The sequence below is a fragment of the Equus caballus genome, chromosome 19, assembly GCF_041296265.1.
Source record: "Equus caballus isolate H_3958 breed thoroughbred chromosome 19, TB-T2T, whole genome shotgun sequence".
Classification (NCBI taxonomy): domain Eukaryota; kingdom Metazoa; phylum Chordata; class Mammalia; order Perissodactyla; family Equidae; genus Equus; species Equus caballus.
Genome location: NC_091702.1, coordinates 34,345,293 through 34,360,425, shown reverse-complemented (window position 1 = coordinate 34,360,425; position 15,133 = coordinate 34,345,293). Strand labels below are relative to the sequence as shown.

At 42.9% G+C, this 15,133-nt stretch overlaps 1 protein-coding gene across 3 annotated transcripts in view; it reads left to right on the top strand.

Annotated features, from left to right (window-relative positions):
- ETV5 (ETS variant transcription factor 5) overlaps nt 1-15,133 on the top strand; it is a 56,290-nt gene that overhangs the window by 4,158 nt on the left and 36,999 nt on the right. The gene's annotated exons all lie outside the window — the stretch shown is intronic.

Genomic DNA, 15,133 nt, shown 5'->3' with positions numbered 1-15,133 from the left:
GGAATGCATTTTGTTTCTTTTAATAATTCAAAGTTAACCCCCTAAACTTTTGTTTCATTCCTTACTGAAATTATCTCTAAAGTGCTTTTTATTCTCTTGCAGGTAAGATTTACTGAACATAATTCCATCCTCAATTGCGTTTTGGCTAAGAGTATTTCAAGCTCAAAATTATCAGTTAATTGACATCCTATATAAGATGTTAGACCAAACACGCATTAATCAGACATTATCTTAGTGTTTTTGCTTGTTTTATAAATTAAGTCCTTGATGCTAGTGGTGAGCCTGAATTTTTTTCTTTTAAAGGTGCAGAACATAGTTAATGGAAGATTCCAGTTAATTGTGGTTTCACCCAACCTGTTGTCAATTTTGCTTCTACTTCTAAGTTGACAAAGGGCGTTCAAAAAGTGACCACCCTTATGTTTTCATGCAGTCGTCAGGACTTTTATCCATCAAAGAAGAGTAAAAACTTTTTCTTAAAATGTCATTAAGTGCTCATATCATTGAGATAACAAATGCAGTGGGGAGCTCAAAAGATGACTCTCAGTGCTGGCAGGGACACAGTTAGCTTTGCACTGATCTTTCTTTCTGGGCTGTCCTCAACAGGTTTGGGAGCTTTTGTGGTCCAGGCAAGCTATCAAGGACAAAGCTGGCTGATGAAATTTGAGCAGCACAGGGCAGCTCTAGAGAGCATTAGTCACTGGCGAATGAGCAGGTTTAAGAGAGGCCTGGAGAAAATGCTGCGTCTCTTGAGAGTTGCATCATAGAGAAATTCATGTCTCTTAGTCATAGTTTATAATAGCAAGCACCTGAGCCAGGCAAGGATTCGATTTCTCATTTTGCACCAGCAAATTCTTCCCAGCTTTTTTTTTATCTTGTGTGTATGTGTGTATAAAAATGCCGCAGGAAGAGAGAGGGTATCTGTGGGTCTAAAAGCAGGGAGTTCTAAATCATTGAATGAAAGAACAGAGGTACCACCTAAACTTTCTTTAATGATAGGCCTCATATCCAAGGCACAATGCCATGAAAATTGAAAAGGGAGTAAACTGTAACCCACAGATGCATGGTTACCTTAGCTTTGTCACAGCTTGTTGTGGATGTTTTCTATAGGAAAGTAAACGCATGTTAATTATTGCCCTTTGATTGCTTTAAAGTGATTGGGAAGCTTGCCACTGAAAGGCTAAATAAAGATAACCCAAATTGTGTGTGTGTGGGGGGGGGGGGGGGTGTGTGTGTGTATGTGTTTGCAAGATAAAAGAGAGGATTTGTAATCCCACTTTGTTCTGTGTTGACAATTTGGCCCAGCCTTTCCAGTTCTTGCTCAGAGCAGCATAAACTGCAGTCTGGGAGGTGGCTTTCTTGGCAGAGGTTCTTTGAAATGCTTTTACGACAGTTTTGTTTGTTTCTCTGTAACCCAAGAGTTAAAAGGAGGTGAGATGACTGCATTCAGATTGATTTCATGTACCGAAGCAAAGGTATGTTCTTTAGAGAAAGATTTCAGCAAACAGGATTTATATTTGGAGAGATATTTGTCTGCAGGAATAGGCTAAAGTGAAGGGATCAATAAATGTGTTTTGGCTCCTTAGAAATCATTCCTGCTCAGCAAATAGAATGTGCTAAGTTCTTTAATTAAAATGCCATAGCTAAAATGGAGGTGCTTTGGGAGATGCTTCTGCTTACCAAGTGGGATGTGTTTTTTACTTTGTTTGCTTTTTGCTTTAACTTCTTAAGGTTGAGCTTTTCTGTCTTTTAAGGATAAAGCAGATGGTTGAGTAGCCTTGAGAAATCTTTTAATAATTCATTCCCCATCTCTGACTCTTATTTCTGGAGATGGAGCTTCAAGAAGGATAAGAGTCAAATAGATCGACTTACCTTAGAGGTTAGGCGGGAACACAAATGGGGGGAGGGAGGTGTGTCCTTGAACCATTCGTCTTTGCTGTTATGTGTGACTGGTTTGACTGCAGTTGAGACTGACAGTGTAGACATGAGAGCTGGCAGAGCCCAGGGCTAGGCAGACTCTTTCTTCTCTGCAAGCACGTCTCACAGCCTTGGGTTGAAGATCAGCTTCCATCCTGGTCACCTTCTGGGAGGGGCCAGGATTATTCCAGGGGAGGGGGAGAAATTCATTCAAATTTAGTGAAGCCTTATGAGTTGTTTTGAATCACTTAATCGGTGAACTATAAACCAAACTTACACTTGCATGGTAAAGCAAACCTTTTCCTTACAGTAGCAGAAACATTTGGAACAGATTTGATTAATTTTCCATTGTGTGTGTGTGTGTGTGTGTATGTGAGAGAGAGAGAGAAAGAAAATACTAAGTAATAGTTTTTATTTTAGAATGTCAATTTTGAAAATTATGGCTTACTTTTTTGGTAAACACTATAAGCTCAACTTCTAAAGAGATTATATTTTGTAAGTTTTCCAGATTTGGGTTCCTACCCCTAGGCATCCATCCATAAGTGGGTTTTGAATAAATGAAACCATTGTTCTTAGAAGTCTTATAGAAATGCCCAGCTTACTCCTGGCTATACAGATTTCACCTTACCTCACAAATACAGACATTAATAAAGTCTCTGCCTCCTGGAATCTCTTAAAGGTCAAATCCAAAGGAATAGAAAGTGCAGCCTATCAACTATACAGACTATAGGGGTTCTGCTAGTGACCCCCATTGTCCCTTGGTCTTGAGAAGTAACCCTGAAGATCCCAGGTTGTTCCAGCTGGAAGTCCCTCGTAGGGATAGTCTTGCCCAACCCCTTCATTTTACAGAGGGGATGATAGAAGGTCCAGATAGTTGGAAAGACTGACTAGTGATTTCGGGGCGAATGGGAGGGGTAGGTGAGATGAGAAGAGAACTTAGAAAATCGGATCCTTAAAGAAGCTCTGCAAAGCTTCACAGCCAGGGGGTACTGTCATGTTCAGGTGTGCTCAAGGCTCTCCCGCATTATTTCAGATACCCAGAGATGGCCCTCAGGAAAGCCTTAGGGAAACTGCTGGCAGCCCAGGCCAACACTGCAGTCCTCTTCATTCTATGATCCTGAGAATCTTATTAAATATCTTGGTTGCCTTGAGTTTTTCCGTCTAGGATTTGGAAGAGAGAAAGAAATTATAAAACAGAAAAATTATAAAACTGACATGCTTCCTAGAATACATATTAGTGTGTGTACAGATAAAACTTTGAGCATATATCTATGTCCAGCGTATTATAAATAAGTATGTGTATATATCTATATAAATGTGTGTGTAGCTAAATATGTGTATTAACACACAGAGCTACCAAACCGGGGAACCCAAGTCAGTAGATAGCTGTGTACACATCTTTACACATTTTCACAGAATTAACTACAAATCAAAACCATGGATAAGATTAGAACTCAAAGTGCTTATATTTGGGAGGGTGTTTCCATTCATTTTTCTGAACTTGGGTACTTAACTGTGTTACTAGACTGTGGCATATGTAAATAGTTTTTTAAAATGCAGATTTTAGTTCTGCTTTTATAAAATCTGATTTGTTTTCATTGGGTTATTGTGAATGTTTACCTGTCAGCATCTTGAATAACTAAAATATTTTATACTGGAGAGAAGGCATGATAAAAATCTGATTTTTCAAACCATGGCCTCAGGGCTGCCCTGGTCACACAATCCACTTTGGCGGCCCAGGGTTCCCCGGCCCGGATCCCCATGCAGACGCACCTGCTTGTCAAGCCATGCTGTGGCAGGTGTCCCACATATAAAGTAGAGGAAGATGGGTATGGATGTTCACTCAGGACCAGTCTTCCTCAGCAAAAAAGAGGAGGATTGGCGGCAGATGTTAGCTCAGAGCTAATCTTCCAAAAAAAAAGATGGCCTCCATACCAAATATCATTTAGAGAACTGTGTTAAAATCCAAATGACCTTATTTTCCCCCTGAAGTGTTCTTTTTAGATCTCTGTTTCAAAGAGTGGACTGACATGGAAGTATGAGTAATTTCCTAAGACTGGCTAATTAACTGATAAAATCGACTTTTCATAAATACATAGCAGTAGATGGCTGGGGAAATAGGATTACTGTTATGACAGCCTTTGAGCCTGAAACACATTGATCTTAATCCTGTTTCAATCTCAGATTATTCAACTGTTTTTTTTGGGTTTTTATTATTACATATGAGGCTGATATAGTAGAGGCAAGTCTTTCCTTTTGCAGAGAGCACATCATTTTGGACCTAGATGTGGTGTAGCGAAACTCTAGGTTTACTTGCTCTGTGGTCTCCAGCCCTTTCTATTTGAAAAGATCATCCTAAAGCCTTTTTGTTATGAAAGGTAAGAAAGAAAACAAGAGGCACTTTAAAAATAAGAGGCTTGAGGGAGTCAAGGCTATGAGTTTTATCCTTCTCAAGAGCCAATAGTTCTGAAGGTAGGGAGAAGGAGGGGTGGGGAAGACAGCAGGAGGACAGTGTGCAGGGGATAGGTTATACGATTCCAGGTTTACAATGCTGCTTTCAAAGTCTTTGTTAGCTAGCCCACTGCTTACACTGAGAGAGTGCTGAATGATTTGAAATCCTTCCTGTTTTGAGAGCTTCCAGGATCCTTAGACCCAACACTCTTAAGGATCCAAGACCTAGAGTTCCCATTTATCTAAAAGAGCCACATGTTTACACAAAATCTGTCTTCGTCTAACTTTAATTCAGTTTGGCTTATTAAAAACAATGGAGTTTTCTCTTCTTCTTCAATGTCTCTCTGCTCTCAGTCCTCTAATAAAATCCAGTAATCTTTCCAGTCCTTTGTGTCTGTCGAGAAAAACGTGGAATGGGGAATTACATCTGTGTCTGCCAGGCAGATCACTTATGTAGATTCCAGGGGTAACAAAATCCTGGTATCAATCAAGAATTTACCATCCATCCTCTGTTTGCCAGCATTCTTCACTTTTACAAGATTAAGACATGGGTAGCCTGATGAAGCTGAGAATTTGTACTGTCTGCCATTTCTACATCTAATAGTATCATTGTTTTAATTTCAGTCCCAGAAAAAATGTTACTGGTAGTGGAGTTGGGTGGGATGTGTGATTCTCTACCAAGAGACTGTTCCCCCTACATGTTTCTCAGGTTTCAATGGTGGTAAAGTACATCCAGGCTCAGAGGCTCACAGCCCCCTCTCGGGCGCATGGCTGCCCTTGAGGCAGCTTGGGCCCCATCTGTGCCCTGGCACACAGTGCTTCTCCATTCGGAATCCGAGGAGCTCAGAGTCTTGTCATGTTGCAGTTCCCAGCTCTTGGACAAGCGCCAGGCATGCTGATGCCAGTAGCGGATTAGGTTGCTTTTTTAAAAATTCATTTTGTGAACTCATCAAGCTCGTTTAACAGAGGCTTTCGTCGTCAGTTTCTATCATTGTCCCATCCCTCTAAGAGACTCAGCTTAAAGAAGGGGCAAAATAACTAGGCCTTCAGAGTGTACATGGGTGGGCACGCACCTGCGTGCATGCATGCGTGTGTGTGTTTGTGACAGAGAACGTAACCATAACGTAAGTACACCTTTGGGCTTGGCAGGTGGATGACAGTGGACTAGCAACTCTTCTCAGGGAGAAGAGCCCGCACATAAAAGGACCCTGCATAGCAAAGAAAGGAGGCTCCTCTGCCTGGAAGGAGGAAGCTTCCAGGGGAAAGTTGCAGCAGAGGGTGCGAGGCTCCGGGGAGCAGGATAAGATCTAGCTATTAAAAGCCCCGGAGTTTGAGACTGATCTGCAGAGCAGCCAAGGCATCGAATGGGGATCCTGTGGTCAGAAAGACTTCAGAGCAATGCTTCCCGTGTCATCATCTGAGTTCACTGGGGGTGGGGGTGGGGGCAGTCTTCTTTCGAACATAAGCCATTTGAAAATAGCCAAATATATTATGAAAAAGAGGAAACAACCCAACAACTACAGTTTATCTCCTGGATTTGATTTTCAAAAAGTAGTATGCTTTTCCTTGAAATAAAGTCTGGTTGTCAGACTGCCTTCATCAGATCTTCCTCAGGGGGATTCGTGAAGGTTTGAAAAAAATCTCTAAGAAACCAAACCAGTTTTTAGCCTTGTACTTTGCATTGTCCTTGGAGCATTGTCCTTGGAGTAGATTTCACCTTCCATCCCCAGATCTCCTCACTCTTCCCTTGTGATGTCTCATGGGCATTCAGGGGGGTATTAAAAACTTTTCAGGTCAGATGCAAAGCTAGGGAAAGGGACTGTGAAACTGTTTGTAATAGGTAGCTCCCACCCCCCACACCTGCAGCCAGAGAATCTAGTAGTGTCTCCAGAGACCGGCTCCCTTGGGGAGGAAGCCAGGTGGCTCCCAATGTAGCTCTTGGCAATGATTGGAAAACAAGGAGTCTGGAAAGGCGGGCCTCCAGAGAGGGCGTCCTCTAATGCAAACCAGCTCGCCCTGGGGCAGCAGAAATACCATTGCTACAGTCACATTCTGAACAGGGCAGCACCAGATAGTTTTCTTTTGCCTTTCTCCTTTTGCCAGAGGGCACTTGCAGACCTCACTTGGAGCTGACTTGCACACCCTTGCAGATTTCAGCCAGGGTCTTGGCCATCTGAATCTTAGGGAGGGTGTGGAGCAGGCAGGCGCCTGCAGTGTCTGAGTTTCTTACATAAACACAGCGCGCTGGGTGAGCAAGCGTCCCTGCGGCGACAGCTGGGCTCAGCTCTGTCTGCCCCAGCGAGTTGAGCTGCAGAGTCCCCCTCTTGCTTGAATGGAGCATTCCAAATTGGTTGTGAATGGAGGGCGGGGCTCCCTTGCAGACTTTTTCAATGAATAACCAGACCCCATTGTGCAGCCGGTGGAAAAACAACCAACTCAAACAACACTGGGACTGTTAGAAATATGCTTGTGATTGGCAGCTTGGAGAACCTCCAAAATTAGTTTCCTTTGGCTTCCCTGCTGCTCCTTGTTCTCGGAGCCTGGGCTTAATGGGGCTTGAGTTTTCTTTTAAGTGCTGACTTTAACCCTCCAACTTCCATGCTGATGGCCTGGGCTTATGGGGAAGGGCTGCTACCGACCAGTGAGTGCACCCCCCCTTTCTTTGCCTCCCATTTTAGACTGTAGCTGTCTAAAGGGAGTGATAATAGGAGAGGGTGGTTTGGCTTCCCTGGAGAGAGAGGTGTTGAGACTTGATCTGAGGATATTACCCTTTTATCTCCTGCTTCCCATGGGGCTGTGGCTTTCGCTCCCCGTTGAAGATTCCTGCCTGCTCCTCTACTCCAAGCTCCAGTCTTTACTCCAGGCCTCAAGAACGGGTGTCTGGCTGCCACAATGCAGATATTTCTTGCGTAGGCTTACATTTTAACATGGGGGAGACAAAGCTGTAATTTCTCTACTCCTCAGCCTTCTCTCTCCTGTTTAATTTCCCACTGTGGTCGGATCCATGTCATTTTAAAATGACACTCCCCAGACTGCTACTCAGCTATGGGGGGGGGGGGGGGCTCACTATGGCTGCAAGCCTTACCCTGGACACTCATCAAATGCCTTGCCTCCTCAGTGAACATCCCAGGGCGTACCGGAAAGAACCTAGCCTCTGAGCAACCCCAAAACCAGAATTGCCTCCTCACCCTGGACGAAGCCACGCTCTAGGGGCACACTTGCCTCAGTGGTGCCCACCCTAAGCATCCTCCAGCATCTTCTTGGCTATCAACTCACAGACACCCCCGAAGGGCTGTGCGGGCTAGACCAGGGTTGTATGATAGGCATAAAAAGGACAATCACTTAAAAAGCAAAACAAAACTTAACAGTAATGATCCAGCGCCATTTCCTCAGGGTTTTAAAGAGCTTGTCTTAGTTCCTGCTCCTCATCCTCACAACCGAAATGAGGCTGTTTGCATTTGTGTTTGGCTGTAAGGATTCTTTTTCTGAAATATTTCCCTTGCTATAAATTGGTCCTGTAAGAATGTCTTCCCTTCCCTATTAAAAAAAAAAGAGCAGGCCTGGGCAGATTATCCTTTTGTGAGAGAGTTTGAAACCTCTCAGGAGGTAACCCCAGCTATCAGCTGTGTAAGAGGATGCTGATATTTGTGCTTCTCCAGAGGGGCTGAGGAGGACTTAGCTTACATAAACACTTTTCAGCTGAGTGCCTGGAAATGCTTTGTAATTGCCTGAAAGGGCACTTAATGAGGGTCTTTTATACTTTTCCCATAGAAAAGGTAGAATAGAAGAGGGGGGATGTCTCTTCTAGGAGGCTGCCACAGTAAAGGCCAGATCCTGGCGTGCCTACCCCAAGTTTTCTATAGAGAATAATTCAGCGGTGATAGCTTCACTGTGCTGAGGGATCTTCGAGTCAGAACATTTCTGCTCCTCCTTAACTCCCTTTTCATACCTTTCCTTCCCCAGCAGCCATGAAATCTTATTTCTTGAGGAATAAGGAGAAAGCAGCATAGGGTTTTAATGTATTCTGTATTTTGACAAATATTAAACTTAGTCCTTCCTTCCCAATTTCCACTCTTGTTGAAACAGAAAACAGTTTCTCTTCGGCTGTAAGTGTCTCCAAAAGCAGAGAACCCGGTCTTATGTTTCTTGATCTCGGCCTCAGCCGTTGCGCCCCGCTCTGCATACAGCCGATACTTGGTGAATGTATTTCACCCAGCACCACGTTCTCTGTTATGTTCCTCTTCCACCCCATCTTTCAACAGCCCCCAACACCAGCCTCTAGCTAATAAGGAAGTAACTCTGTAGAGGGTCTCTGAGTTCTGAGAGTCCTTGGAATGACCTTAGAGAGAAATAGAAAACAACTAGTTATGGCTAGTTCTCATTGTCTGATTCCTCTTTTAAACACACACACAGCCCAGTCTTCCTAGGCTGCATTTAGACATTATGCAGCTAATGCTATGTTTCCCAGTACGACTGCATGTGCTGGAGAACAAGTCATGGTTGAGGCATGCTTGACGCACTTGCTGAGTTTCTGCTTTTAGGAGAAGGAGGGCTATAGATAGAAGGAATGGTTCTCGGGGGAGACGCCGATTTCTCTAGAGTTTGGATTTTCTCCTGTCAGATTTTAAAGATGAATGTTAAACTTGAAGTCAAAGATAAAATTTTCCACAGTGCTTAGATCCTATTTCTAGTATTCTTAACACTTTAATGCCACTTTAGATGAGAATTATAAATTGGGAATTAATTATAGAAGGGATGAGTTTTGCAATTTTTTTGCAGTTTTTTCCCATTCAGAAAAAATGCCCTGTTTCCCCTTTTCCTGAGGTGTGTTCCACTGTGAGCAGTCCTTCTGGTAAAATGGACTGTGGTTGACTTAAGGCCCACGGTAGAGGAAGCCATCGTGTCATCTCTAACAAAGCTCGAGTTGGGAGGACAGGTTTTCTTAGACCTCTTTCTCAACCATGAAAATAAAACAAATAGTTGTCCATCATATTGGTGAAGGTTGAATATTAAAATTCTTTGAACAGCTGCCCCAGCAAAGTAGTTGGTATAAATAATATTCAAATCCTCCTTTTGGTGTAATCAGGCCAGCCAGTCACGTTTTTATTCCTTCAGTCCCTTAATCTTGAAAGTAACCAAAGGCCCCAAGTGGAAGCCATCTCTCCAGGCTGTAAGTTTACCAAGACCCGGCCCTTCGTAGTCAAGCCCTTGCATTCAAACCCAGAGGAACCGCTTATTTTCATCTTGACTCTCCTCAGAGTCAGCTCAGTACACTCGGACAATCCTTTCACTTGACTGTCAGATGCTTTGGTTTCTCTGTGGCCCACAAGTTTTGGGATGGACACTCTTATGCAATTAGAAATATTAATTCTACACAAAATACTTTTATGGAAGAGCCACATATCTATTAATACACAAGCCGTACCTCAATCAGGGTTAGGCCAGTTCTTTTCTAAGTTCCTTCTCCTTGCTTTAATTTCTTACTCTTATATTCAAGGCCTCGGGATTTCTATTTTCAGAATTCTAAAGTAACAATTCTAAATTGTTAGGATAAATGAGACCTTTGAAGAAAAGGAACTGCATAAATCCAAGCTGTTTCAAAAATAATACTGAAGTGTGGAGAGTGTGAACTTGAAGTAAATCTGAAACTAGTTCATCTGGGTCAAAAAAAAAACCTCTCTACTACCATTGGCATTAAATTACCTTCCTTATTTGATAACAGAGATTTTCTGTTTAGAAATGACTATTTGAAAGATGTGCAATTTTGTAGTGAGAACAAGATGCAGCTGTTCCGTGATAGGTACTCCTTCTTACCCACGGTTCCCCATCTGTGAGTCAGGACGTTCCTGATTTAGTACATACATCCAAGGTGGGCTCCTCTTACTAATAGTACCACTTCTCTTGGGAGGAGGAGAGAAGGAGCATTAATACAAAGAATCTCTTTCTTTCTATTTTAGCTATACTTAGAATAAAAACCTTTAAAAATCACCTGTGTCGTCATTGTTAGTATTGATAGAGGTAAAGAAATGACAAGGCCAGTATCCCAAATTCCAATTCGCAAGTGGAACTCTTAGTTGATGACCAAGGATGTGATCAGCCAACTTCTTTAACCTGGCAAACTTGCCGCTGGGTGGTAGGTCAGCCTTGAGGACTCTTGCTTCTAAGGCCCACAACAAGCCAGTCTCTGCCTTCCTGTGCATAGGCTCATTATTACCCTGAGCTCTTCCCAGGGCCCTCTCAGCCTTTGGAGGACAAGAGCATCTCCCAGCCCCTGCGTTAGAAGAAGCAAATAGCCTTGAGGACCACTTTTGTTCTTCCTAGCCAAAGCTGTCCCCCTACTGTGTGTCCTTTAGGACCTGGGTGGCATCCTTTCCTTGGATCACATTTTCTCCTCTCTGGAGGAGGAGTAAAGAGGCAGGGGAAGCCTTGAACCCCACCAGAGGCTAGGGTGCCCCCCACATTTTGATCAGTCAGCCTATATGGTACTATCCCACCTTTTGGGGTGCAGTTGTATGTTATACAGTGAACTCCCAAAGTGACTTTCATGGGCAAAATTTAGTTTTTCATCTTCTGACCAGTAGTGTTTCAGTTGGTGATTTGATTCTGAGATACCATGTGCTGGTTCTGCCGGCCAGCTGCTACCATTGCTGGAAGAAGAAGGAAGAGGGGGAGGAAGTTTTTTGCAGGATCTTATAATCGTTGAGCAAGCTTAACAGAAGCAAACTTCCAAATCACCCCCTCTCCTCCCCATTATATGAAGTCACTAGAGAATATGAGCATTATAGTTCAAATAATATGATCTCAGCAGTGTAAGAATGCCCCCCAATAAAGCCCTTTCCTGTAAAGTATAACCCCCTTATCAAGTGCATCCCCCTTTCCCACAGAGAAATTAAAATCTGTAAGTGTAAAACCACCATTTTCATCTTTTTCTGCTTTTACCCTAGCCGGAAGGGCATTGTTTTGGGGTTTCACGGAAGCTACAGCCCAGGGGCCCCTTAAGGTGGAACCGCCAATGTGCTTTGACATCTTCAGAGCTGGATTTCCCCACTGTTGAATCTATCTTGTATTATATTCTCCACATTCCAGGGAGCAATAAGGGCATAAAATACCATAACACTGGCCCTACACAAACAAAATTTAGAAACACTTCACCCTGTAGAACCAATGTGAGCACTGCTGCATTTTGTTGTTGAAGCACCAATCCTACACACAGCCAGCATTTCCCCAGAGAAAGCGCCGTCTTCAAGCCCAACGCATTATCCGTGGCACAGCCTACACCCAGGTCGCTGTTGTCAGCTCGAGGCCATAGCAGAGATTTAGGGTTATCCGAGGTAATAGAAAATGGAAGGGAGGCTTACAGAGCATGGCCTCATGGTTTTAACTTCTTCATGATATCAATTCTGTTGTCTAATTTAAAGCCCAGGTGGGAGAAATTCTATCAATAACTCTAATTCCTGTATCCTGGGAGAAATTCCACTGCCTTTGCAGGTGGCCTTTAGAGATGCTTCAGATACCACTCTCACTCATGCTATTTATACATTTTCAAAGTTGGGCCAGTTCTTTTCTAAGCTCCTTTTCCTCCCTTTAATTTCTAACGCTTGAATTCGAGGCCTCTGGCTTTCCATTTTCAGAATTCTGAAGTAATCTTCTGATGTCCCTGCTAACCCTGTTTTTCTGCTACCCCATTTGTGAACGGAGGGTGGGCTCTCTGGAGACAGTCTCTAGAATATCTTTCAAGTAAGTGCCTATCATTTTTCATAGGAGCTCACCAACAGAGTGTTCCTGAGCTGGCATCCCCAGAAAGCTTCCAGCTCTTGAATTTCCAAATACTCGGGATAATGTCATCTACTCTTATGGGCAAAAAGGAGTCGTCTTCCCCACCTCACTTCCTGCTGTAGCAAGACCTGGCTATAGTTTTGTTGGTTATTATTTCACTCTGTTATTCCCCAGCCATTTTCATGCAGGGTCATCAAGACTTGAGTCTCGCTCTTGGTTTGATCCTTTACCTATGCCACTGTAAGCCTAACCCTGATGGTTGGATCTGACTATCTTTTTCCATAGTCCGTGTCATGATAATAAGTTCAAAGTCTTTTTTCTAGAGCTGATTATATCATGCCAAGTTTCTAGCTCTAAATCATGAAAAATGAGTGGTTTTTTTTTTTCCCCACACACCAACTCCTGAAGCCTCCCTTCTGCTGACTGGAGGTTTTTCCTACTGCCTCAGAGAGATCGGATTCCTGGAGCCGGATGTTCTCGGAACTAGCTTTATCGGTTCCTAATTTGGTTCTTGCGTTATTTATTGTACAGAAGATGATATTGGCCATATAGGAAGGGCTTCTCTAATTGTTAATTGATGAATTCTGCTGCCTCATGGTTGATGCTACACTGCAGGGCCCTGAAATATACCACCAGGGTGATATTCAGTCCTTTGGTCCTTGCTGAGAAACAGCACAAGTAGGAAAAAATAACCTGGAGTGATCAACACTCTAACCCCACCATGATTGATCACCATTCTGAAATCCTGAATACCACCACTGTGCCAATCCTGGAGAGATCTTTCCCTATACCTACTGATACCAAATTCTATCCCAGAGCGGAAGCCTTGCTGTCTTCATGTAGGACTTTGCCCAGGACAAATGCAGCTATTTTGCAGTTTGAGATTGCAGAATGAGCCTGCCCTGAAATCTCAGCCCCTGTATGTAGTGTGCTCACCTAGGTGTTAGCTACACCAGATGTTCGTCATATTTCCCATGAACTGTATGGAGAGCCTGGATTGCCCACTGGATTCCTACTGCCATCCTTGATTCCCAAGACATAAATGCACAGGGGATTCTCCAAGCCAACATACTTTCTTTAACACAATTTAGGGCTTCAGCTCCACATTCCTTTTGGATCTCTTAGCCTGCTGAGCTAGGTTGGAACAGTTGGCACCCCCAAGAACTCTTGCCTTTTTTCCCTAAGGCTGAGAGCACCAAAAATCCCAGGCCACTATTTCAAGCTTCCTCTCTTGGCCCTGGCCGTACTCGGCCTTTATGGGCAAAAGGAGCCACCCAGCTACTTAGGAGGGAAGAGAATGGAGGAGAACCTCAAGGAAGAGAACTTCAATTCTTTTTAATTTTGCCAACCTGCACAGGTTGGTGATGGCTGCATTGTGCCCTCTTGAGGACTCTAAGGATGAAATTTAATGAGTCATCTAGCTGATCTGGTGATGCTCCAAACCTGTTGTACATATATATTCACAAGGTGTGGACATTCTCCATTTTTTTCCAAGACTGTTTTGTGGTCTTGAGTTGGGCATATGTTTTAGTTCCTGTTGTATGTGTGTGGAATTACTGATAGATTTTACTTTTGTTAATATTTTGTACTTGCGTAATTGCTGTCTTTTTACCCAGGCAGTGGTAGAGGTGGCAATGGGCAATAGTCATGCTGACAGCAGTACCAGTTTCCATTCTGCCCTCCTTGGGTGTTCCCTTCTCCTTTCTAAGTGGGCCAGGGCCAAAAAAATATTTGAGAACCACTGCCTTAGACGTTAGAGTATGATCAACATTTGTCCTTGTGTAACTTTAGATTCCCGGAGCTATGTTATCCAAACATGGTAAAAGTAAAGGATAAACAGGACAGTATCCTTCCAATTTGGTAATGGGCCAGGGGTGGCTTTCTTCATGTGTGAGTGCTTGGTTTTGAAGTTCTTAGCACATCTACTTTTGACTTGTTAGTTGACCATAAGATAAAGGGATTTTTTTCTCCAAGTATCTCAGAGGAGATGGGATATAGTATGTTTTATTGATTTATTTTCAAAACATATTTCTACATTTGCTTCATTTCTCTATGTATAAATATATTTTTCTTTCTGAACCATTCGAAAAACAAGTTGCAGACGTTATGACAGTTCACCCCCAAATACTTTAGTGAGCATCTCCAAAAATTAAGGACATTCTTCTACATAGCCTAAGAAAATTAACTTTTATTCAGTAATATTCAGAATTCCCAAATTGTCCCCTAAAAGTCTTTTATAGCTGATATTGATACTGTTTTAGATCTAAGATTCAATTAAGAATCACACATGGCATTTATTGTTATGCTTCTTTTATCTTCAATTTACAACAATCTGCCTACCTTTTTTTTTGGTTTTTTTTGTAACATTGGCTTTTTTGAAGACTCCTGGCCAGTTATTTTGTAGTTGTTGACTTTTTTAGGCTACATTTTTTTTTTTTTAAGATTGGCCCTGAGCTAACATCTGTTGCCAATCTTTTTGTTCTTCTCCCCAAAGCCCCCCAGTGCATAGTTGTGTATTCTAGTTGTGATGTGCCTCTAGTTGTGTATGTGGGACACCATCTCAGCATGGCCTGATGAGTGGCACCACTTCCGCACCCAGAATCTGAACCAGCGAAACCCTGGGCGCACGAACTTAACCACTTGGCCACGGACCGGCCCCCTTTAGGCTACATTTTTAAAGGATTTGTAGAAATGCGAACAACTTACAGAACTGCTGACCTTAGGCGTGGAAATCCCCTATGTTGTCAAATCTCTCACCTCTCACATCCACGTTATTGTGTTGACCTTAAAACACTGTTAGATGAACGGGGTGGGTCTGGTGGAGACTTTTGGATGGGAGATTGTTTGTGCTTGTTTGAGGACAGGGCTTTTGAGGGACTTATTAAGATTTTTTAGCACAGCTTACTAAATAGTTGATTTGACTATTTATGGATGATTTTTTACTATATTCAGTTTTTTAATTTATGCTCACAAAAGTTAGCTCTGTGAGATA